The sequence below is a fragment of the Schistocerca piceifrons genome, chromosome 3, assembly GCF_021461385.2.
Source record: "Schistocerca piceifrons isolate TAMUIC-IGC-003096 chromosome 3, iqSchPice1.1, whole genome shotgun sequence".
In the NCBI taxonomy this organism is placed as follows: Eukaryota; Metazoa; Arthropoda; class Insecta; order Orthoptera; family Acrididae; genus Schistocerca; species Schistocerca piceifrons.
This window is the reverse complement of record NC_060140.1, coordinates 935564264-935589531: the sequence shown is the minus strand read 5'-3', so window position 1 is coordinate 935589531 and position 25268 is coordinate 935564264. Positions and strand designations below refer to the sequence as shown.

General features: G+C 47.7%; 1 long non-coding RNA gene across 1 annotated transcript in view; it reads left to right on the top strand.

Moving 5' to 3' along the window:
* Window positions 1-24380, top strand: part of LOC124789743 — a 463807-nt gene extending 439427 nt beyond the window's left edge. Inside the window, exon 4 of the long non-coding RNA XR_007016160.1 lies at window positions 24309-24380. This is a non-coding gene — a long non-coding RNA (uncharacterized LOC124789743). The remainder of the gene's footprint in view (window positions 1-24308) is intronic.
* Window positions 24381-25268: the final 888 nt, after the last annotated feature.

The following is a 25268-nucleotide window of genomic DNA, read 5'->3' as shown; positions in this document are numbered from 1 at the left end:
AAGTAGTGTGTAAGCTTAGGGACCGATGACCTCAGCAGTTTGGTCCCATAACACACTACCACAAATTTCAAAAATTTTTCCTGACGGTGGTTTACTTGCCGAAAGTGCTAACAACATTGATATTAAATAAACGCGATTGGGACTGCTTATGAAATAGATCACATCAACGAATGAACGAATGATAGCTGTGACACTTGAACAGAATGCGAGAAGCAAGATGCCAAAGGGAGTTGTACGAGCGTATCTGCCAAGTGGTAAAATTTATACCGAGATGGAGGAGAGTGGGAGAAGTGATTTGGCTGTCTACGTTTTCAAAAAAATAATTCGCAACCTATTTATTAAACTTCTAACATCACAGAAGATCGTTAAAATATTTATGCTGGCCGGGTATGTTTACTCAAAACTGGGAGTTCAACCTTTAAACAAACGAAATTATGTAACAGGGCCGGCCGCGGTGACCGACCGGTTCTAGGCGCTTCAGTCCGGAACCGCGCGACTGGTACAGTCGCAGGTTCGAATCCTGCCTCGGGCATGGATGTGTGTGATGTACTTCGGTTGGTTAGGTTTAAGTAGTTCTAAGTTCTAGGGGACTGATGACCTCCGCTGTTAAGTCCCGTAGTGCTCAGAGCCATTTGAACCATTTTAACTATGTAACGCTGACATAACAGTAACTTCCATTTTTTTTTCAATTCCTTGAAAATGATCACAAACTAGCGACTCTAATAGTTGTCCATGACAGCAAGAAATCTGTACAAGATCAACGATGTAAACAAGATTTGACCAACCGAATATTAAAGCAAGCAAACGCTCCTTCAGGCTGCACGGTATGTGGTGACGCAGTCAATACGATTACAGCAGCCGACATGAAGGACGTGTAACGCTCACGGCAAGAACGTCCTTCTCCTCCACCGCCGACACATGGAGGTCCACCTTTTCTACTCAGTCAGTGCCCACTCGCGCCAACACAATCGCGTCCTGTGTGGGATTAAATATTGTTTCCTTTCACAGATCTTTCGGTTCAGCCCGACTTTTCTCAGAATTTTATCTTTGTAATAAAGAAATCTTCACGGAAACTACTAAAATGAACACTTTGCCGTCCGTACGTCTCGTACAAATTTATTCGCTTGGCGCCGGCAGCGGCAGCGCTAGTTCGCATTGCTCGGCTTGTCGCCGGCCGCTTGTCACCTTTCCGTTGATGACAAGCTTCAAATACATTGACTTTTGGGCGCTTTAATTTTCCTGAAATCCTCTATTTTGTCGCATCGTTCCACAAACTCTAATTTTCTTTGCAAGTATCTTCTCTGCAAGTTCTACACTGTTATAATAATCATCCGTGCAGAGGTGACGCCACTTTCCATAAGAAGGTGTCAATAGTTCCATCACTGTTTTTGCTAAAGGTTGTCCAGCGCCGGAATATATCTTGAATGAGGAAATGTATCCCGTATTCGAATCTCACAGTATCCGAATAAATATGCCATATTTCGTAATTTTCGACGGATTGTAAACTTTAAAATTTAACCGACCACGCCACGCTATCAGTCCTTCAATTTGAGATGTTTTGACTTAAATTAAAAGTTTCTTTAAACTTTTTGGAAAAATAATCAAATACGAATTGGTCTTTGACAAGCCGGTCGGCATTATCCGGTTTATTGTTGCTGCCGCAAAAATGTAAAAATAATAACATTTGTCTGAATCGGTTGCGAGACATCGTTTTGCGAAATATCGGTGTGTCTATCAAGGGATTCGTTGACCAGTAATCATCGACCCTTGCTATTTTTACTATTCTCATAAGGATAGCAAGCGCAAAGCATTTTCTAAGTTCGGGGTCCCGTAACGTCGACAAATTTGGCTTTTTTTTTCTTTTTTTTTTTAATCCAGTTTCCTTCTATTGCAATTTTGACTGTCGTACTGTAATTGTACGATATCCTCGACGCTCTGTGTATCTTTGGGAACTATGTTTGGCCCCGGGGATCCTTCAAATTTATTATTGGTCCTCGGTAAACCAAAGTCTGACCACTGTGCACTGTCTTCTTCGTATGATTCAGCCGAATCAGTTGGCAACCGTAGCGTTCGCCGAATTCTTCTTGGACGTATTTCACTACCTTCCTACGATTCTGCTTCACTTTCATTTTTTTGATATCCAATGTCTTCTTCCCAATCGGCCAAGTCGTCCGGAACGTCAGACAAGACGTCCGCGCATTCATCGTAAATAATCCTATCGTCTCTTTCGTCCGCTATGATGAAAGGGCACAAGTACTTATAAAAACAAAACAAAAACTTGTTGTCGTGTGTAACTTACTGTTACCTAAACAAAACACCAACAGAATGCAAAAGATACTAAAGGGCTGTCGCCGGCCATAGCGCGACACTATGCAGACGACACCACTGTGGTGACCGCTATTTCGCGCACGGGGCGGACGGCAGTGTGTTAAGATAAACTGAACAGTATCTCAGAAGTTCCCTGCAAGTGGATTCCACCCCTAGGCGGCTGAACGAGATGCTGGTTACGCGGGCTGTATCGTCTGGCCTAAGAGGCACGTGGGGCTGCTGGTTGCTGTCCATTGGAACTCCCGACGAAGACCTGTCAAGCGTGGTGCGTACCCGTCCATCTCGGCCAACGCGACAACTTTTCCTCGTCCTCGTCCTCCTCCTCCTCTTCTTCTTCCTCCTCCTCCTCCTTCTTCGTACCCGCCCACCTCGGCCAAGGCAAGAAGTACAGGGTTATTACAAATGATTGAAGCGATTTCACAGCTCTACAATAACTTTATTATTTCAGATATTTTCACAATGCTTTGCACACACATACAAAAACTCAAAGTTTTTTTAGGCATTCACAAATGTTCGATATGTGCCCCTTTAGTGATTCGGCAGACATCAAGCCGATAATCAAGTTCCTCCCACACTCGGCGCAGCATGTCCCCATCAATGAGTTCGAAAGCATCGTTGATGCGAGCTCGCAGTTCTGGGACGTTTATTGGTAAGGAGGTTTAAACACTGAATCTTTCACATAACCCCACAGAAATAAATCGCATGGGGTTAAGTCGGGAGAGCGTGGAAGCCATGACACGAATTGCTGATCATGATCTCCACCACGACCGGTCCATCGGTTTTCCAATCTGCTGTTTAAGAAATGCCGAACATCATGATGGAAGTGCGGTGGAGCACCATTCTGTTGAAAGATGAAGTCGGCGCTGTGAGTCTCCAGTTGTGGCATGAGCCAATTTTCCAGCATGTCCAGATACACGTGTCCTGTAACGTTTTTTTCGCAGAAGAAAAAGGGGCCGTAAACTTTAAACCGTGAGATTGCACAAAACACGTTAACTTTTGGTGAATTGCGAATTTGCCGGACAAATGCGTGAGGATTCTCTACCGCCCAGATTCGCACATTGTGTCTGTTCACTTCAGCATTAAGAAAAAATGTTGCTTCATCACTGAAAAGAAGTTTCGCACTGAACGCATCCTCTTCCATGAACTGTTGCAACCGCTCCGAAAATTCAAAGCGTTTGACTTTGTTATCGGGTGTCAGGGCTTGTAGCAATTGTAAACCTTTTCCGTAAGATTTTCCAAACCGTCGGCTGTGGTACGTTTAGCTCCCTGCTTGCTTTATTCGTCGACTTTCGCGGGCTACGCGTGAAACTTGCCCGCACGCGTTCAACCGTTTCTTCGCTCACTGCAGGCCGACCCGTTGATTTCCCCTTACATAGGCACCCAGAAGCTTTAAACTGCGCATACCATCGCCGAATGGAGCTAGCGGTTGGTGGATCTTTGTTGAACTTCGTCCTGAAGTGTCGTTGCACTGTTATGACTGACTGATGTGAGTGCATTTCAAGCACGACATACGCTTTCTCGGCTCCTGTCGCCATTTTGTCTCACTGCGCTCTCGAGCGCTCTGGCGGCAGAAACCTGAAGTGAAGTGCGGCTTCAGCCGAACAAAACTTGATGAGTTTTTCTACGTATCTGTAGTGTGTCGTGACCATATGTCAATGAATGGAGCTACAGTGAATTTATGAAATCGCTTCAATCATTTGTAATAGCCATTTACTCCTTCTTCTTCTTATTCTTCTCCTCCTCCTCCGTCGTCTTTAGCCTCTAGGCACCCACACATTCACACAGACCTCTCCCAAAGATTCCGATAGCCATCTTTGCTGGGCGGTCTGGATACAGTTTTTTCTCGCGTGTCGTTGAATGTTGTCTCTCTGTCTCGCCAGAGGACGTCCAGCACTCATCTTTGACTCTGTCGGACGCCACTGGACAGAGTTTCTGTCCATTTGAAGTTGTTCCTGCCTACGTGTACTGCCCAACACAAGTCTTCCTATCCGCTCGGCAACATCATACACTCCATTCTTCTACTTACGAGGGCATTTGGAAAGTCCGTGCAATAATAAAAACTACTTACTACCAACGCTGTTCTAATATGTTCATTGCTTCCGAATAATAGGAATTGTCGAAGTCTGCAAAATAGCTATTAGTTACTGCAATCACTGCTCGTTTGAATAAAATCTTTGTCCTGCCAGCCATTTCTTCAAATTCGGGAACAAATAGTAGTCCAAGGGAACGAAGTCTGGAGTACAGGGGGGGAGATGTGAAACGAATTGTAATCCTAGTTCCATTAATTTTGCGACCACCACTGCTGAGGTGTGTGTTGGTGCATTGTCGTGATGGAAAAGGACTTTTTGCGGTTCAATCGCAGGCGTTTTTCTTGCAGCTCAGTTTTCAAACGATCCAACGATGAATAATATGGACCTGTAATTGCTTTACAGCTTTCCAGGTATACGATGAAGATTATTCCTTGTGAATTACAAAAGACAGTCCCCGTACCCTTTCTGGCCGAAGGAATGGTCTTCGCCTTTTTTGCTGCAGATTCTCCCTTGGTAACCTATTGTTTAGATTGTTGTTTGGTCTCCGTAGTATAGTAATGAATCCATGTTTCATCCACAGTGACGCTTAAAGTCGTGCGGATTCTTCCTGAACAGCTACAAACCATCCTTGCAACACTTCACACGATTCCGTTTTTGGTCAAGCGTGAGCAATCGCGGAAACCATCTTGCGGATAGATTTCTCATGTACAAATGTTTATGCAACATGTTATGTACCCGTTCATTCGAGATGACCACAGCACTAGAAATATCACGCACCTTAACTCTTCTGTCATCCATCACCATATTATGGATTTTATCAATGATTTCTGGAGTCGTAACCTCCACAGGGCGTCCAGAACGTTCAGAATCACTTGTGCCCATATGGCCACTCCGAAAATTTTGAAACCACTTATAGACTGTTCCAATCGAAGGTGCAGAGTCACCGTAATGTTTATCAAGGTTCTATTTAGTCTCCTGAGGCGTTTTGCCTTTCATAAAGTAATGTTTGATCACCACACGAAATTCTTTTTCGTCCATTTTTTGAGAGGCACCCGACTTCCTTAATCCACACGAATGCCAAACACAAAGAAATAGTTCAATGTGGCTGAAACTTGGTGTGCGTTCTTTCCAAAGATGCTACTAATTAAACACGACCTCGATACGCGCCGGTGGTGCCATCTCTGAAGACTTTGCACGGACTTTTCAAACCCCCCTCGTATTTATGTACTTCCTTCTGAACATCTTAGTTATGAATTGTTTGGAGGTAACTTAAATGACATATCTAAATAATACTTCAGAAATTATTGATCCAGCTGAAGTAGAGTTCCTAGCAGAGAAACCAATGGTGAGCATTGTTCCGAACTTTAACTTTGATAGAATACACCTGTTAACCCTTTCTCTCAAGTCTTTTATTGCTCTCTCCATTGCCCTTTGGCAGCCCCCGGAGACGATTTGCGCTGTTTGTCGTGTCATTGTGTGGAGCCCATATGTTGTTAGTGCCAGGATGCGTCATAAACCTTCATCGTTAAATTTATAGGTATAGTCAGTTTGCCGGAGTGTGGAACCACCCTCGCCTCACTCGGCTGCGCCGCTGGGAAATTCAGGTTAAATTGGACAGTGCCACGCCCATCTCGTCAGTAATGCCAAGAAAACGTCGGCCGCAAGTTCCTCTGTTACCGGAACAGACGAATCCCTCGCTTCTTGAAAGAAACAACCGTGCTGAGGTGTGGCTCGACTGCGTGCTTAACGCTGGCCTTTCCTGCTCCTTCCCGAGTATTTTCAGCCGGTGATACGAGGACCTGTGACGGCGGGAATAGCCCCCTGCGGCTGGGTGCCGGGTTGGCAGGCGCCAGATGTGTGTGGCGCGGAACAAACGGCGCTGACAGGCTGACGAGCGTCGCGGGCGTCGGGGTCTGGCGACGGCTTTACGAGGCGCAGCTCTCACACGCGGCTCCCCAGAAATAAGGCGGCGTCCCGTGCCGTGCGAAAAGCCACAGCCTGCCAGCCTAGCTCCTACCATATGCACGAGGCACCGCCTCTTGCTTTCGTCTCTGACCCAGAAGTGACGGGGGGGGGGGGGGGGGGGGGACCCGGGCTCACTGCTCGGTGGGGAACTGCGGAATGGTCCGTACTGAGTACAGCTGAGCCTCTTCTCGAATGACAAAGAGAGACCCCCTTCTGTTTCAGAAGCCGACATGAACCACGAGAGATCTGGAAGATCGATTCTTCAGATATGCACTGACGGAAAGCGTTCCGCCATAAAGTACCACTCTCTGTGGAGATTTTCGTCACATAATGCGTTATCACTTTACATTGTGATTCCACTGGCACGAACAGGATTACGTCGACAACATTTCTGTCATTGTGGTGAGTGGCAGCCTACTTTAAATGAGGGAAAATACAATTTTAATACCGAGCGAGGTGGCGCAGTGGTTAGCACACTGGACTCGCATTCGGGAGGACGACGGTTCAATCCCGTCTCCGGCCATCCTGATTTAGGTTTTCCGTGATTTCCCTAAATCGTTTCAGGCAAATGCCGGGATGGTTCCTTTGAAAGAGCACGGCCGATTTCCTTCCCAATCCCTCCCTAACCCGAGCTTGCGCCCCGTCTCTAATGATCTCGTTGTCGACGGGACGTTAAACACTAACCACCACCACCACCACCACCACCAATTTAATGCAGATGAGTAGCAATACTTATCTAGTAATGTCCGAATACAACAGTAGCATTGTGCTGCTTGACTCAAGTTACGTTGCAATTAGAGATGGGTCGTATGCAAACTAACGGGTCCAAAGGAGCAGTTCACCAAGATGAACGGAACGAACGAGGAACAAATTCTAAGGAACGGTGTTTCATAATTCACTTCGGTCGTCGCTTTCTACTTACAGTTCCCGGGAACGGGAAACGGTCGGTCTCGTTCCCGCAACGGCACGTCGGCCGGTCTCGTCCCCCCTCTCTGTCTCGTCCCCCCTCTCTGTCTCGTCCCCCCTCTCTGTCTCGTCCCCCCTCTCTGTCTCGTCCCCCCTCTCTGTCTCGTCCCCCCTCTCTGTCTCGTCCCCCCTCTCTGTCTCGTCCCCCCTCTCTGTCTCGTCCCCCCTCTCTGTCTCGTCCCCCCTCTCTGTCTCGTCCCCCCTCTCTGTCTCGTCCCCCCTCTCTGTCTCGTCCCCCCTCTCTGTCTCGTCCCCCCTCTCTGTCTCGTCCCCCCTCTCTGTCTCGTCCCCCCTCTCTGTCTCGTCCCCCCTCTCTGTCTCGTCCCCCCTCTCTGTCTCGTCCCCCCTCTCTGTCTCGTCCCCCCTCTCTGTCTCGTCCCCCCTCTCTGTCTCGTCCCCCCTCTCTGTCTCGTCCCCCCTCTCTGTCTCGTCCCCCCTCTCTGTCTCGTCCCCCCTCTCTGTCTCGTCCCCCCTCTCTGTCTCGTCCCCCCTCTCTGTCTCGTCCCCCCTCTCTGTCTCGTCCCCCCTCTCTGTCTCGTCCCCCCTCTCTGTCTCGTCCCCCCTCTCTGTCTCGTCCCCCCTCTCTGTCTCGTCCCCCCCTCTCTGTCTCGTCCCCCCCTCTCTGTCTCGTCCCCCCCTCTCTGTCTCGTCCCCCCCTCTCTGCCTCGTCCCCCCCTCTCTGCCTCGTCCCCCCCTCTCTGCCTCGTCCCCCCCTCTCTGCCTCGTCCCCCCCTCTCTGCCTCGTCCCCCCCTCTCTGCCTCGTCCCCCCCCTCTCTGCCTCGTCCCCCCCCTCTCTGCCTCGTCCCCCCCCTCTCTGCCTCGTCCCCCCCCTCTCTGCCTCGTCCCCCCCCTCTCTGCCTCGTCCCCCCCCTCTCTGCCTCGTCCCCCCCCTCTCTGCCTCGTCCCCCCCCTCTCTGCCTCGTCCCCCCCCTCTCTGCCTCGTCCCCCCCCTCTCTGCCTCGTCCCCCCCCTCTCTGCCTCGTCCCCCCCCTCTCTGCCTCGTCCCCCCCCTCTCTGCCTCGTCCCCCCCCTCTCTGCCTCGTCCCCCCCCTCTCTGCCTCGTCCCCCCCCTCTCTGCCTCGTCCCCCCCCTCTCTGCCTCGTCCCCCCCCTCTCTGCCTCGTCCCCCCCTCTCTGCCTCGTCCCCCCCCTCTCTGCCTCGTCCCCCCCCTCTCTGCCTCGTCCCCCCCCTCTCTGCCTCGTCCCCCCCCTCTCTGCCTCGTCCCCCCCCTCTCTGCCTCGTCCCCCCCCTCTCTGCCTCGTCCCCCCCTCTCTGCCTCGTCCCCCCCCTCTCTGCCTCGTCCCCCCCCTCTCTGCCTCGTCCCCCCCCTCTCTGCCTCGTCCCCCCCCTCTCTGCCTCGTCCCCCCCCCTCTCTGCCTCGTCCCCCCCCTCTCTGTCTCGTCCCCCCCCTCTCTGTCTCGTCCCCCCCTCTCTGTCTCGTCCCCCCCCCCTCCCTGTCTCGTCCTTCTTCGCGTGGCCACTCGTCGCAGTTCCACTGCCGACTGCTCCTAGTTAGCTCAGCATCGAGCTACTGTTTGTTTGTTTGTACGCTGCGCGCGCCCATTCTAGATCTGTTTCAAACCTTTTTTGAATTCTGAACTTCTGGTTCTTTTCGTATTCTATTCACCGTCCATGATCGGTAATTAAAATGTATTTCATAATTACGTAAATTGCGTGGTATGTAATGCATACATCACTTCAGGTAACAAAACGGCATATCAGCTTACTTCAATATGTCGATAAATTGCAGAAGAAATACTTGTAAAAAGTCAAGATTTTTTTTGTTATCACACGTGCAAAGGAAGTCGCCACGGCACATACGAGTGGTCATTTTCCGTCTTTTTTTGATCCAAGGTAAAAGGGCATGTTCATTGTTACGGAAGGCAGATCGACTTAGCAAACGAATGAAGCCCGCGCTCCTTAATCGATTGTATTGTGTCACATTTTATAAAGAGAATATGATAACTCCTGCAATATTATTTCATTGGTACAGGGTAGTGCACGAAAAATCGGCCCCGAGTACTAGAGTGCTCACTCTCGCCCACCAATCGTCATCTATTGTTTCGAAGTTGTTGTTTGCATTAGCGTATTTGTTATTTCTTCACTGCCTAATTATTACAACAACAAAATGGTTCAAATGGCTCTGAGCACTATGCGACTTAACATCTGAGGTCATCAGTCGCCTAGAACTTAGAACTAATTAAACCTAACTAACCTAAGGACATCGCGGTCGCGCGGTTCCAGACTGCAACGCCTAGAACCGCTCGGCCACTCCGGCCGGCGGCTGACTGCAGAACGATTCCCTGCCTCCAGCGTACGTTTCGCGTAAGCACCGCGAAGACAAGACAAAAGAAATTAGGGCTCGTACTTTCCCTCGCTAAATTTGGGAGTGAAGCAGGAAAGGGAATGACTAGTAGTGATACTCGTACAAAGTACCCTCCGCCGTATACCGTATGGTGCCTTGCAGAAGATGTATGTAGATGCAGATGTAAGGCGAATACCGTCTTACATTCGTTTTACTCGTTTTATTTATTTGGCATCTACAGTCGCACTATTTTTTACGATCTCTTTCGCCTCTAATGGCACTCTACAGCCTTCAGAACTGTCTGTAAGAGGGCAGAGAGCAAGTATCTCAAATAAGGACACTTACAGGTATACACAATATATTACTAATAATATTGCATAAAAATTCTTATGACGGCTCCCTTTATTAAAATAGAATGGGGTTTGAATTTAATTAAAAGTTAATTAATGTACTCAGCTCCCGAACGCTAAAGTTCAACAGCAATTTTGCTCGGCCGCACCACGGCTGTGAGAGTCCTTAAATAAAGAAATCCCTGAAACATTTAAGCTGCCATTATAAGAATCTTAAGTGGAGCACTAGAATTCCTATCTGACCGCGCTCAGCACTGTTACACCGCTCTGGTAACCGATAACCAAATAAGACAACACTATGAGGGGGGGTGCTGATAAGTAATGCCTCTGAATTTTTGTGTGAAAACTCTTAAAGCTTTTTATATAAAACCAATCTTACAACATTCTACACTCCTGGAAATTGAAATAAGAACACCGTGAATTCATTGTCCCAGGAAGGGGAAACTTTATTGACACATTCCTTGGGTCAGATACATCACATGATCACACTGACAGAACCACAGGCACATAGACACAGGCAACAGAGCATGCACAATGTCGGCACTAGTACAGTGTATATCCACCTTTTGCAGCAATGCAGGCTGCTATTCTCCCATGGAGACGATCGTAGAGATGCTGGATGTAGTCCTGTGGAACGGCTTGCCATGCCATTTCCACCTGGCGCCTCAGTTGGACCAGCGTTCATGCTGGACGTGTAGACCGCGTGAGACGACGCTTCATCCAGTCCCAAACATCCTCAATGGGGGACAGATCCGGAGATCTTGCTGGCCAGGGTAGTTGACTTACACCTTCTAGAGCACGTTGGGTGGCACGGGATACATGCGGACGTGCATTGTCCTGTTGGAACAGCAAGTTCCCTTGCCGGTCTAGGAATGGTAGAACGATGGGTTCGATGACGGTTTGGATGTACCGTGCACTATTCAGTGTCCCCTCGACGATCACCAGGGGTGTACGGCCAGTGTAGGAGATCGCTCCCCACACCATGATGCCGGGTGTTGGCCCTGTGTGCCTCGGTCGTATGCAGTCCTGATTGTGGCGCTCACCTGCACGGCGCCAAACACGCATACGACCATCATTGGCACCAAGGCAGAAGCGACTCTCATCGCTGAAGACGACACGTCTCCATTCGTCCCTCCATTCACGCCTGTCGCGACACCACTGGAGGCGGGGTGCACAATGTTGGGGCGTGAGCGGAAGACGGCCTAACGGTGTGCGAGACCGTAGCCCAGCTTCATGGAGACGGTTGCGAATGGTCCTCGTCGATACCCCAGGAGCAACAGTGTCCCTAATTTGCTGGGAAGTGGCGGTGCGGTCCCCTACGGCACTGCGTAGGATCCTACGGTCTTGGCGTGCATCCGTGCGTCGCTGCGGTCCGGTCCCAGGTCGACGGGCACGTGCACCTTCCGCCGACCACTGGCGACAACATCGATGTACTGTGGAGACCTCACGCCCCACGTGTTGAGCAATTCGGCGGTACGTCCACCCGGCCTCCCGCATGCCCACTATACGCCCTCGCTCAAAGTCCGTCAACTGCACATACGGTTCACGTCCACGCTGTCGCGGCATGCTACCAGTGTTAAAGACTGCGATGGAGCTCCGTATGCCACGGCAAACTGGCTGACACTGACGGCGGCGGTGCTCAAATGCTGTGCAGCTAGCGCCATTCGACGGCCAACACCGCGGTTCCTGGTGTGTCCGCTGTGCCGTGCGTGTGATCATTGCTTGTACAGCCCTCTCGCAGTGTCCAGAGCAAGTATGGTGGGTCTGACACACCGGTTTCAATGTGTTCTTTTTTCCATTTCCAGGAGTGTATATCTTTATTCTTCACGGCTAAATACGAGGGCAGTTCAATAAGTAATGCAACACATTTTTTTCTGAAACAGGGGTTGTTTTATTCAGCATTGAAATACACCAGGTTATTCCCCAATCTTTTAGCTACACAACACTATTTTTCAGCGTAATCTCCATTCAATGCTACGGCCTTACGCCACCTTGAAATGAGGGCCTGTATGCCTGCACGGTACCATTCCACTGGTCGATGTCGGAGCCAACGTCGTACTGCATCAATAACTTCTTCTTCATCCGCGTTGTGCCTCCCACGGATTGCGTCCTTCATAGGGCCAAACATGTGGAAATCCGACGGTGCGAGATCGGGGCTGTAGGGTGCATGAGGAAGAACAGTCCACTGAAGTTTTGTGAGCTCCTCTCGGGTGCGAAGACTTGTGTGAGGTCTTGCGTTGTCATGAAGAAGGAGAAGTTCGTTCAGATTTTTGTGCCTACGAACACGCTGAAGTCGTTTGTTCAATTTCTGAAGATTAGCACAATACACTTCAGAGTTGATCGTTTGACCATGGGGAAGGACATCCAACAGAATAACCCCTTCAGCGTCCCAGAAGTCTGTAACCATGACTTTACCGGCTGAGGGTATGGCTTTAAACTTTTTATTGGTAGGGGAGTGGGTGTGGCGCCACTCCATTGATTGCCGTTTTGTTTCAGGTTCGAAGTGATGAACCCATGTTTCATCGCCTGTAACAATCTTTGACAAATTGTCACCCTCAGCCACATGACGAGCAAGCAATTCCGCACAGATGGTTCTCCTTTGCTCTTTATGGTGTTCGGTTAGACAACGAGGGACCCAGCGGGAACAAACCTTTGAATATCCCAACTGGTGAACAATTGTGACAGCACTACCAACAGAGATGTCAAGTTGAGCACTGAGTTGTTTGATGGTGATCCGTCGATCATCTCGAACGAGTGTGTTCGCACGCTCCGCCATTGCAGGAGTCACATCTGTGCACGGCCGGCCCGCACGCGGGAGATCAGACAGTCTTGCTTGACCTTGCGGCGATGATGACACACGCTTTGCCCAACGACTCACCGTGCTTTTGTCCACTGCCAGATCACCGTAGACATTCTGCAAGCGCCTATGAATATCTGAGATGCCCTGGTTTTCCGCCAAAAGAAACTCGATCACTGCCCGTTGTTTGCAACGCACATCCGTTACAGACGCCATTTTAACAGCTCCGTACAGCGCTGCCACCTGTCGGAAGTCAATGAAAGTATACGAGACGAAGCGGGAATGTTTGAAAATATTCCACAAGGAATTTCCGGTTTTTTCAACCAAAATTGGCCAAGAAAAAAAATGTGTTGCATTACTTATTGAACTGCCCTCGTATTTGCAACTTCCTGCCGCTAGAGGATTCCCAGTTGTAGCGTGTAATGTGACGCTGTATAACGTAACTATGTCGGTGCATGAGAAACGGCGTGCTGCGATCGGCTTTTGAATTCATAGAGTTCATCCACTTGTGGTGCACCCTCTCCTTCACCACGGCAGCGCCAGACCACACACCAACTCTGCTACATCTGCAACAACCCGACTCCTTGGGTTCTGTGTCACTGGTCGTCGTCCATAGCTGGTCCATCCGATTTTCGTATTTCCAAAACTTGAATACCTTCGAAGGCTTCACTTGGTTGCGATGAAGCGGTGCAAGAATACGTGAGGTTCTGGCTCCGTCTCGATAGTCAAGCATTTGACAGTGACGGTATCAACAAATTGGTCTCTCATCGGGAGAAATATGTTCGTCGCCAGGATGAATATGTTGAGAAAGAAATATGTAGGTATGAAGAATAGAAATACACGGGGTGTTCAAATAGTCTCTGCGCAGTGCCGTATTATTGTTAGCCGCGCGTGCCGTTATGATTGTTTGCCGGCCTGGGTTACTTCCCTTCAAGTAGACTCTCCCAACATTCCACTGTTTCGTTTATCTCAGCCTGCGTCAGCAGTATCGTTGGTGTGTGTCGTCACGTGTTGACGTGAATGTTTAAGTTAAGTTCCTTTGTTCGTTTGTTTCGTTTCTGTCAGGATTAAAATCCTAACCATTGAAGAACGTGTGATTTTAGTCGAACGAGTTTTCAAAGCTGGCGGTAAATAAACAGTTTCACTTCGTCAAACATTTAATTCATTTTTCCCGGAGACAACACTCCCACATCGCGATACTGTGCGATATTTGACTAACAAATTTCGAAGTACGGCTTCAGTGACAGATGCACCGAGAAGTGGTCGTCGTAGCGTTTTGACTCAGGATAAACTAGTCGGTATTTCCGATAAAATGCCCACGAGTCCGAACACGTCAGTAAGAAAACTCGCCCAGGGAAACGATGTTGGTGTCGGAACGGCCCACACAGTTCTAAGGAAAAATTTAGAACTTCTCCCATGCAAAGTGACAGTCCTGCAAGAACTGAAAAATACTCATCATGGCAAGAGACTGCATTATTGTCAATGGTTCAAAAATTTCGTTCAACAAAATGGAAAGGATATTCATAATGTAACGTTTTCCACTGATGAAGCGTGGTTTCCTTTATCCGGGTACATGAACTCACAAAATTCTCGTGCGTGGAGTAGTGCAAATCCATTGTGTATTCATGAGGAATCATTTCACTTTCTGAAAATAGGAATTTGGATTGCAATTTCTAGACGTCGGATAGTGGGTCGCATGTTTTTCAACGGAACAATAAACGCACAACGATGTTGTTGTTGTTGTTGTTGTGGTCTTCAGTCCTTAGACTGGTTTGATGCAGCTCTCCACGCTACTCTATCCTGTGCAAGCTTCTTCATCTCCCAGTACTTACCGCAGCCTACATCCTTCTGAATCTGCTTAGTGTATTCATCTCTTGGTCTCCCTCTACGATTTTTACCCTCCACGCTGCCCTCCAATACTAAATTGGTGATCCCTTGATGCCTCAGACATGTCCTACCAACCGGTCCCTTCTTCTTGTCAAGTTCTGCCACAAGCTCCTCTTCTCCCCAATTCCATTCAATACCTCCTCATTAGTTATATGATCTACCCAGCTAATCTTCAGCATTCTTCTGTAGCACCACATTTCGAAAGCTTCTATTCTTGTCCAAACTATTTATCGTCCATGTTTCACTTCCATACATGGCTACGCTCCATACAAATACATTCAGAAACGACTTCCTATCACTTAAATCTATACTCGATGTTAACAAATTTCTCTTCTTCAGAAACGCTTTCCTTGCCATTGCCAGTCCACATTTTATATCCTCTATATTTCGACCATCATCAGTTATTTTGCTCCCCAAATAGCAAAACTCCTTTACTACTTTAAGTGTCTCATTACCTAATCTAATTCCCTCAGCATCGCCCGATTTAATTCGACTACATTCCATTATCCTCGTTTTGCTTTTGTTAATGTTCATCTTATATCCTCCTTCCAAGACACTGTCCATTCCGTTCAACTGCTCTTCCAAGTCGTTTGCTGTCTCTGACAGAATTACAATTTCATCGGCGAACCTCAAAGTTTTTATTTCTTCTCCATGGAATTTAATACCTACTCCAAACTTTTCTTTTGTTTCCTTTACTGCTTGCTCAATATACAGATTCAACAACATCGGGGAGAGGCTACAACCCTGTCTCACTCCCTTCCCAACCACTGCTTCCCTTTCATGTCCCTCGACTCTTATAACTGCCATCTGGTTTCTGTACAAATTGTAAACAGCCTTTCGCTCGCACAACGATACTGCAGTGATATTCTCTACCGATTCGTAGGAGAACTTGTGTTAAGCGAAATACTGAACGGTTATTTTCAGCAAGATGGTGCAACCGCGCGTACAGCTCGCTTTTTAATGTCACTGCTTGCTGATGTTTTTGGTGATCGCTTAATTTCACAGCGACTTTGGCCTCCACGATCGCCTGACCTAACACCAACCGGCTTTTTCTTGTGGGGTGCAGCGAAAGCAACTGTTTATAAAAACTGTCCAAACTCCATCGATGAATTGAAAACTGCTTGTGTTTGGAAATATGATTAGACGAATTGAATTGTGTATTCAACAGCAGGTGGGACACTTTCAATATTTAATGTGAAAATTTGTGAGTAAAAATGAACATTCAATAAATTAGTAACTTGCATTTCACTGAGTTTCAAAAATAGTTCAAATGGCTCTGAGCACTATGGGGCTTAACTTCTGAGGTCATCAATCCCCCTGGAACTTATAACTACTTAATCCTAACTAACCTAAGGACATCACACACATCCATGCCCGAGGCAGAATTCGAACCTGCGATCGTAGCGGTCGCGCGATTCCGGACTGTAGCGCCTAGAACCGCCCGGTCACCCAGCCAGCATTGAGTTTCATTTCGGTATATTTACTGCGACATACGGCACGCGCGGCTAACAATCATACGGCCCTGCAGAGAGTCTTCTGAACACCCCTATAATGTTAGTAACGTTTGTTTTATTTGAAAATGGTTTTTTCATATAAAAAAAACTCGGAGGCATACGTTTCAGCACCCGCACATAAATGACATGACATAGAGTATACAGTATAATGGTCTTAGCTTCATGTGGCAGGTTTAAAACTGCACACTGCTTAAACGGACTGAAAATAAGTCTTCCAGTTTGGTTCATTTTGTTAAGGTAACGACTGACTACTGAGAACAAAACACTGCGTCAGTATTAATGACTCCCTAACAGCCTTTTAAAAGGAAAACAGTTATAATTGATGTAGGTGTGGCGCATATATACATATATATATATACACAGGGCTATTACAAATGATTGAAGCGATTTCATAAATTCACTGTAGCTCCATTCATTGACATATGGTCACGACACACTACAGATACGTAGAAAAACTCATAAAGTTTTGTTCGGCTGAAGCCGCACTTCAGGATTCTGCCGCCAGAGCGCTCGAGAGCGCAGTGAGACAAAATGGCGACAGGAGCCGAGAAAGCGTATGTCGTGCTTGAAATGCACTCACATCAGTCAGTCATAACAGTGCAACGACACTTCAGGACGAAGTTCAACAAAGATCCACCAACTGCTAACTCCATTCGGCGATGGTATGCGCAGTTTGAAGCTTCTGGAAGCCTCTGTAAGGGGAAAAACGGGTCGGCCTGCAGTGAGCGAAGAAACGGTTGAACGCGTGTGGGCAAGTTTCACGCGTAGCCCGCGGAAGTCGACGAATAAAGCAAGGAGGGAGCTAAACGTACCATAGGATGGTGCTCCACCGCACTTCCATCATGATGTTCGGCATTTCTTAAACAGGAGATTGGAAGACCGATGGATCGATCGTGGTGGAGATCATGATCAGCAATTCATGTCATGGCCTCCACGCTCTCCCGACTTAACCCCATGCGATTTCTTTCTGTGAGGTTATGTGAAAGATTGTGTTTAAACCTCCTCTACCAAGAAACGTGCCAGAACTGCGAGCTCGCATCAACGATGCTTTCGAACTTATTGATGGGGACATGCTGCGCCGAGTGTGGGGGGGGAACTTGATTATCGGCTTGATGTCTGCCGAATCACTAAAGGGGCACATATCGAACATTTGTGAATGCCTAAAAAAACTTTTTGAGTTTTTGTATGTGTGTGCAAAGCATTGTGAAAATATCTCATATAATAAAGTTATTGTAGAGCTGTGAAATGGCTTCAATCATTTGTAATAACGCTGTATATATCTCGGTCAGTCCAGAACGAAAGCAGTGACTGACTAATATTTAATTTTCTTGTATCTGCGATGCCAACGTCTGCTGTGCCTCTTAAGACAATTGTTCTGCGCCTCCACCGCTTTTACAACAGTTTCCCGGCTACTAAATCTCCCAGAAGATAGATGGCTGCTCGGACGTTCTTAACATAAAACAAATTTTTTCTAAAATTATTAATAACAGGGTTTTCTCCCACTTTTCACGCTTCTCCCATCACTCGGGCAACAGTTTAAAATTGTTTTCCTAGTTTTATATGTGAAATTAATAAAGATAAAGTATGTAAACTGGACCGTTAAACTCGTCAAAGTAAAATGTATATAAAATCCCGTATAAGTGTAATACGTGACAACAAAATTATGACAGTTCCACAACAGGAGTTGTTTCGTCAGTCTGAGTGCTCCGGACACACTGGAGGAATAGGAGGGGCGGTTGCAGCAGAGGGTGGGGTAGTCGGAGCAGTACGAATGAAATCTTTTTAAATAAAAATAACGACGCAGTGAAATAGGTAAATAGACACAGCTTTTGAAAACAAGACGGATGAGAAAGCAGTCGGCCTGCAAGTCAAAATTGTACGTGATTCGTATTGCAGCGGACGACATTGAAGGAATATCAGTGAAGAAATAACCAGCTCGGTTATTCATCGCCAAGAAGCGTGCTGCATTATCCGCAAATGAATCTCTGCATTCTTGAATTCACTACAACATGGAAACAAAGTCTCCAAACGTCATCTTGAGAAATTTCTTGCCTTACCTCAAACACATGCTGTGTGAGTTCATGAAGCTTGCAGGCGGGAGACTGGTATGAAATTGTTCCTATCACAGAATGAAATTGTACCCATCACGTAGAAGATACGCTCTGAGGGTGACAAATGAAGAGACCAGGTACACCATTGAAGAATTTGTACACTTCACATAACTTGGATGTAGGTATCCTCGGTATAGCGAAGCAGCTTAAATCACTTAATAAAGGCACGTTGCTTTCAGAGTATGCTGATACAATAGCTCCATTCTTAGCAGTCTTATACAGCCAATCGATCCTCGAAAGACCCATACCTAAAGACTGGAAAGTTGCGCAAGTTACATCAATACCGAAGAAAGGCAATAGGAGTAATCCACTGAATTACATGCCCGTATCACAAACGTCGATTTTCAATACGATTTTGAAACCTATACTGTGTTCGAACATTATAAATTATCTCGAGGAAAACGATTTTTGACAAATAGTCTGCATGGTTTCAGAAAAATCGTTCTTGCGAAACACAGCTAGCCCTTTATTCTCACAAAGACATGAGTACTACCGACAGTGGACGTCAAATTGGTTCCATGTTTTTAGGTTTCTATGCCGTTCTTCACTAGCGTCGTCCAATCAAATTGCATGCTTACGAAGTATAGCCTCGGTTTTGCGACTGGATTAGTGATTACCTGTCAGGACTGTCACAGTTTGTACTAATTTACGGAAAGTCATCGAGTGAAACAGAAGTAACATCTGGCATTATCCAAGGAAGTCCCTCTGCTGTTCCTAATCTACGTACATAAACGACATAGAGGTCAATCTGACCAGCCGTCTTAGATTGTTTGTGGGTGATGCAGTCATTCACCGTCTCGTAAAATCGCAGATGATTAGAAAAACTTGAAAAATGATTTTAACAATATGTCTGTAAGGTGTGAATGTGGCATTTGACTCTAAAAATGAAAAGTGTGAATTCATCCACATGAGTACTAAAAGAAATCAGTCGGTTACACGGTAAATCACACGAATCTGAAGGCTGTTCACATGGTTCAAAACCGAGCGAGGTGGCGCAGTGGTTAGACACTGGACTCGCATTCGGGAGGACGACGGTTCAATCCCGCGTCCGGCCATCCTGATTTAGGTTTTCCGTGATTTCCCTAAATCATTTCAGGCAAATGCCGGGATGGTTCCTCTGAAAGGGCACGGCCGACTTCCTTCCCTAATCCGATGAGACCGATGACCACGCTGTCTGGTCTCCTTCCCCAAACAACCAACCAACCAACCATGGTTCAAATGGCTCTGAGCACTATGGGACTTAACATATATGGTCATCAGTCCCCTAGAACTTAGAACTACTTAAACCTAACTAACCTAAGAACATCACACAACACCAAGTCATCACGGGGCATAGAAAATCCCTGACCCCGCCGGGAATCGAACCCGGGAACCCGGGCGTGGGAAGCGAGAACGCTACCGCATGATCACGAGCTGCGGACTCTGAAGGCTGTAAATTGAACTAAATACTTAGAGATTACAATTACGAATAACTTAAATTGGAACGGACACGTTTATAATGTTTTGGGTAAAGCAAACGAAAGACTATGTTTTTCGTAGAACACTTAGAAAGTGCAACAGGCCTACTAAGGAGAGCGCTTACACCAAGCTTGTACGTTTTCTTTTGGAGTATTTCATTGCGGTGTTGGATCCCCGTCAGATGGGAGTGATGGTGGACATCGAAAAAGTTCAAAGCAGAGCAGCTCGTTGTGAAACGAATGCGTTTTTCATTGTGGCAGGATCTTCTCATGAACTTTCAATCACCGACTTCCTCATCCAATTGCGAAAATATTCTGTTGGTGCCCACCCACATAGGGAGAAATGATGATCATGGTAAAGCAAGAGGAATCGGAGCTCTCTCCGTCCGAAAGTGGAACACTAGAGGAACACAATGAGATTTTCACTCTGCAGCGGAGTGTGCGCTGCTATGAAACTTCCTGGCAGATCAAAACTGTGTGCCGGACTGAGATTCCAACTCGGTCCCGAGTTCGAGTGTCGGTCTGGCACACAGTTTTAATCTGCCAGGAAGTTTCAGTAGAGGAACAGCTCGAAGATGGTTCGATGAACCCTCTGCCAGAAAGTTAATTGTGAATCGCAGAGTATTGTAGATGTAGATGGCTGTGTCTGTGGTTCGAACAGTAGTGTTGATCTCTGGCATTATGCTGCTGCATTATATCATACGGCACATGGGTCGTCGAAGTCTGACAACAGGGTTTATCATACTTGCCACGCTAGCGACCATTGATCCTCCCTTCAGCAATTACCAATCCTTCCCTACACAATGAAGCCACTAGTTTGAGCTGCTTTGTTAACTCCCAACAGGCTGTCTACGGACGCCCTGGCGTCGATCTGACCGCCACAGCCGGCCGGAGTGGCCGTGCGCTTCTGGGCGCTACAGTCTGGAGCCGAGCGACTGCTACGGTCGTAGGTTCGAATCCTACCTCGGGCATGGATGTGTGTGTTGTCCTTAGGTTAGTTAGGTTTAAGTAGTTCTAAGTTCTAGGCGACTGATGACCTCCGACGTTAAGTCGTATAGTGCTCAGAGCCATTTGAACCATTTGACCGCCACAAACAGATGAGAGACTCATCGCTGAACACCACAGAATGCGCCACCAGATGTCTGTTCACCCTGGCTTTACGCTATCCGAGACTGTAGTACGCGGTCAGCAGTAAACGAAGCGTGGCAACACGTAGGTCTCAAACCACCCTCCAGAAACCTGTTTATAACGCTGACCGACTCTGCTGACTTCAAAATCTTCACGTACAAGCAACTGTTTACTCTAGGCTTTTTAGGGGATAATGTAACTCACAAATAAGTTACTGTTTACTTTTTACCCTGTATTGGGTAATGGAGCTGTTCAGTTATTTGCTAGTTTTTGCGGTAAATTATGATTTATTAAAACGTATACGGGTGGTTGGGTCAAGAAAAGTCACCGTTTCAAGACGTACTTAACTTTCTTCCATTCGTGATTGCGACGCCAACACTGCTCCAGCGGAACGATGCCATGGGCCTCCCGCGACCTGCGCTGCTGAGTACCAACTCACAGCCTCGTCCAAAATGATGATATACAGGGTGATTCAAAAAGAATACCACAACTTTAAAAATGTGTATTTAATGAAAGAAACGTAATATAACCTTCTGTTATACATCATTACAAAGAGTATTTAAAAAGGTTTTTTTTCACTCAAAAACAAGTTCATAGATGTTCAATATGGCCCCCTCCAGACACTCGAGCAATATCAACCCGATACTCCAACTCGTTCCACACTCTCTGTAGCATATCAGGCGTAACAGTTTGGATAGCTGCTGTTATTTCTCGTTTCAAATCATCAATGGTGGCTGGGAGAGGTGGCCTAAACACCATATCCTTGACATACCCGCATAAGAAAAAATCGCAGGGGGGTAAGATCAGGGCTTCTTGGAGGCCAGTGATGAAGTGCTCTGTCACGGGCTGCTTGGCGGCCGATCCATCGCCTCGGGTAGTTGACGTTCAGGTAGTTACGGACAGATAAGTGCCAATGTGGTGGCGCTCCATCCTGCTGAAATTACGGAATTTGCAGCTCTCTGCTAGCTCTGCGAGTCGATTTTCCTGGGCTGCGAACAAATGCTTGCTGGATGCGTGCTACATTTTCATCAGCCGTCCAGAACTTTTCCCTTTGCACAAACACCCATTCTCTGTAAACTGTTTAAACCAACTTTTAATACAGCACCTATCAGGATGTTTAACAACATACTTCGTTCGAAATGCACGCTGAACAACTGTCGTCGATTCACTTCTGCCGTACTCAATAACACAAAAAGCTTTCTGTTGAGCGGTCGCCATCTTAGCATCAACTGACGCTGACGCCTAGTCAACAGCGCCTCAAGCGAACAAATGTACAACTAAATGAAACTTTATAGCTCCGTTAATTCGCCGACAGATAGTGCTTAGCTCTGCCTTTTGTCGTTGCAGAGTTTTAAATTCCTAAAGTTGTGGTATTCTTTTTGAATCGCCCTGTATTTCACAAATTTCTGGCATTCAAAATGCATTACGGTTTTTAAATGTTTTATTATTCTGGCTGTGCGGTCAACAGTACACAAAACCCTGTAATGTAAGAAGCTCAATGTCTGCACGTGGTAAATTACAGTATGCTACAACATGTGTTTCTCACTATATTACTGTCCGCCGCCTCCCCCCCCCCCCCCCCCGTCCCTCCCTGGTAGCTCAGTGGTGAGCGCGATAGAATGTCCCGGCTGGGTCGGAGATTTTCTCCGCTCAGGGACTGGGTGTTGTGTCGTCTTAATCATCATCATTTCATCCCCATCGACGCGCAAGTCGCCGAAGTGGCTTCAACTCGAAAGACTTGCACACGGCGAACGGTCTACCCGATGGGAGGCCCTGGTCACACGACATCGTCGTCATTATGTTAGTCTTAAATCTATACTCTGGAAACCATTGGGAAGTACATGGCGGAGCCTACTTCCCGCACCACCACTGTGTTCCTTTTTTCGTTCTGTTCGCGCATTGAGTTCTGTAATTACCCCCTACAGGGGTGATACGTAAGAGTTGTAGTGTATTTCTCGCTTATCTCCTTCACACTGTCTCGTGGTTCATACAAACCTGTGAACCGCACTGTTGGTTTCACTTGAAACTTCCGGTTTGGAAGGCCATGGTCTGTACATAAAATTTTTGTCTGACGTTTCGTCTTCAAATACGGGAGATATATTCTGACGAGGGAACCTCCCCATCGCACTCCCCTCAGATTTAGTTATAAGTTGGCACAGTGGACAGGCCTCGAAAAACTAAACACAGATCAATCGAGAAAACAGGAAGAAGTTGTGTGGAACTACGAAAAAATTAAGCAAAATATACAAACTGAGCAGTCCATGTGCAAGCTAGGCAACATCAAGGAGAGCGTGAACTTAGGAGCGCCGTGGTCTCGTGGTTAGCGTGAGCAGCTACGGAACGAGAGGTCCTTGGTTCAAGTCTTGCCTCGAGTGAAAAGTTTAATTTTTTATTTTCAGACAATTATCAAACTTCAGGCACTCACACATAATCAACTTCGCTCTCCAAAATTCCAAGACATGTTCAGATTTGCTTGGACATATGCAGGATTTGACGGTCTACACACGGAAACATTTGAAAACGTAAAAAACATATGTTTTGAGGGAGCACAGGGAAAACTGTGCGACTGTGAAACTGATGCATTCATTTGTTGCAGTTTATGAGACAAACTCTTAAGTTTTCATCACTTTTATGGGAGTGATTATCACATCCATAAGAGAACCTAAATCGGGCAAGGTAGAAGAATCTTTTTACCCATTCGCCAAGTGTGCAAGTTTTGTGGGTCGACAACATATTCCTGTCATGTGACGCACATGCCGTCACCAGTGGCGTATAGAATACATCAGACGAGTTTTCCTGTGGAGGAATCGGTTGACCTATGACCTTGCGATCAAATGTTTTCGGTTCCCATTGGAGAGGCACGTTCTTTCGTCTACGAATCGCACGGTTTTGCGGTGCGGTCGCAAAACACAGACACTAAACTTATTACAGTGAACAGAGACGTCAATGAACGAACGGACAGATCGTAACTTTGCGAAAATAAAGAAAGTAAAATTTTCACTTGAGGGAAGACTTGAACCAAGGACCTATCGTTCCACAGCTGCTCACGCTGACCACGGGACCACGGCGCTTGTAAGTTCACGCTCTCCTTGATGTTGCCTAGCTTGCACATGGACTGCTCAGTTTGTATATTTTGCTTAATTTTTTCATAGTTCAACACAACTTCTTCCTGTTTTCTCGATTGATCTGTGTTCAGTTTTTCAAGGCCTATCCACTGTGCCAAGTTATAACTAAATCTGAGGGGGGTGCGATGGGGAGGTTACCTTGTGAGGTCAAGAGGCAACTGCGCCTCTAAAGATTACTTCCGTAGTCGTTGGATCTACACGCTTTAGCAATATACCGGGGTTGGCTGCACGAGTGGGTTGTTGACTGACTGCATTTTCCGAGTGTCCTGTCAGAGAGACAGTGCGTGCCAGCTGCTTTCCCAGTTAACAGACATTTCAGCAGATTGTGGTTTGCGCTGTTGCAGTGCGATGCGGCATGGAGACGTCACCGGAGCTGGAGGCGGCCGCGTGCCGCCCGCGGCGAGGCCAGCCGCCCCCGCCGCCGCCGCCGCTGCTGCCCGCCGCCCTCGCGCCTGCGCGCTACGGATCCCCGCCGCCCCCGCGGCCCCCCGCGCGGCGGCCCTTCCTGCAGTTCCCCCCGCCGCCGCCCTACCCTCCACCCCCTCGTGACGACGCCGCCCCCACCCCCACGTCGGCGCCCACGCCCGGCCCGCGGCACTCGCAGCCGCCGCCGCCGCCTCCCAGGACGCCGTCGCCCACCCCCGAGGAGTACTCCTACGCCTACTACGAGCCAGACTGCAACGCACGCGTTCTGCACACGCCACAGGTAACGACGACTCAGAAATCCCGCCCTCCACCTTTTATGCCTTCTCCTCACTTATTCCCTGTCGTGAACCTTCCCCACCATGCTTCATTTCCTCCTCCTCCTCCTCTTTATTTAGTCCTTAACCTCCTTTTCCTCTTACCCTACTATTTCCTCTCGCACCCCACACCCCTCCTTTTCCTACTACCATCATTGTTTCTCATCCTTTCTTCCCACCTCTTACCACTATTCCCACCTATTCTATCTATTCCCACCCTTTTATCTTTCCCCCTCAACCTCTTATTTTTCTTATCATCCTCTTTCTCCCCAGTCTCATGCCCTCACACTATTCTCACAGCCACCGCCGTATTCTCACAGCCACCGCCGTATTCTCACAGCCACCGCCGTATTCTCACAGCCACCGCCGTATTCTCACAGCCACCGTCGTATTCTCACAGCCACCGTCGTATTCTCACAGCCACCGTCGTATTCTCTCCGCCACCGTCGTATTCTCTCCGCCACCCTCTTACCATTTCCCCTACACTGTTACTGCCCTCCCCACCCTGCCCTCTTAGCGCCCTCCCAACCCTGCCCTCTTAGCGCCCTCCCCACCCTGCCCTCT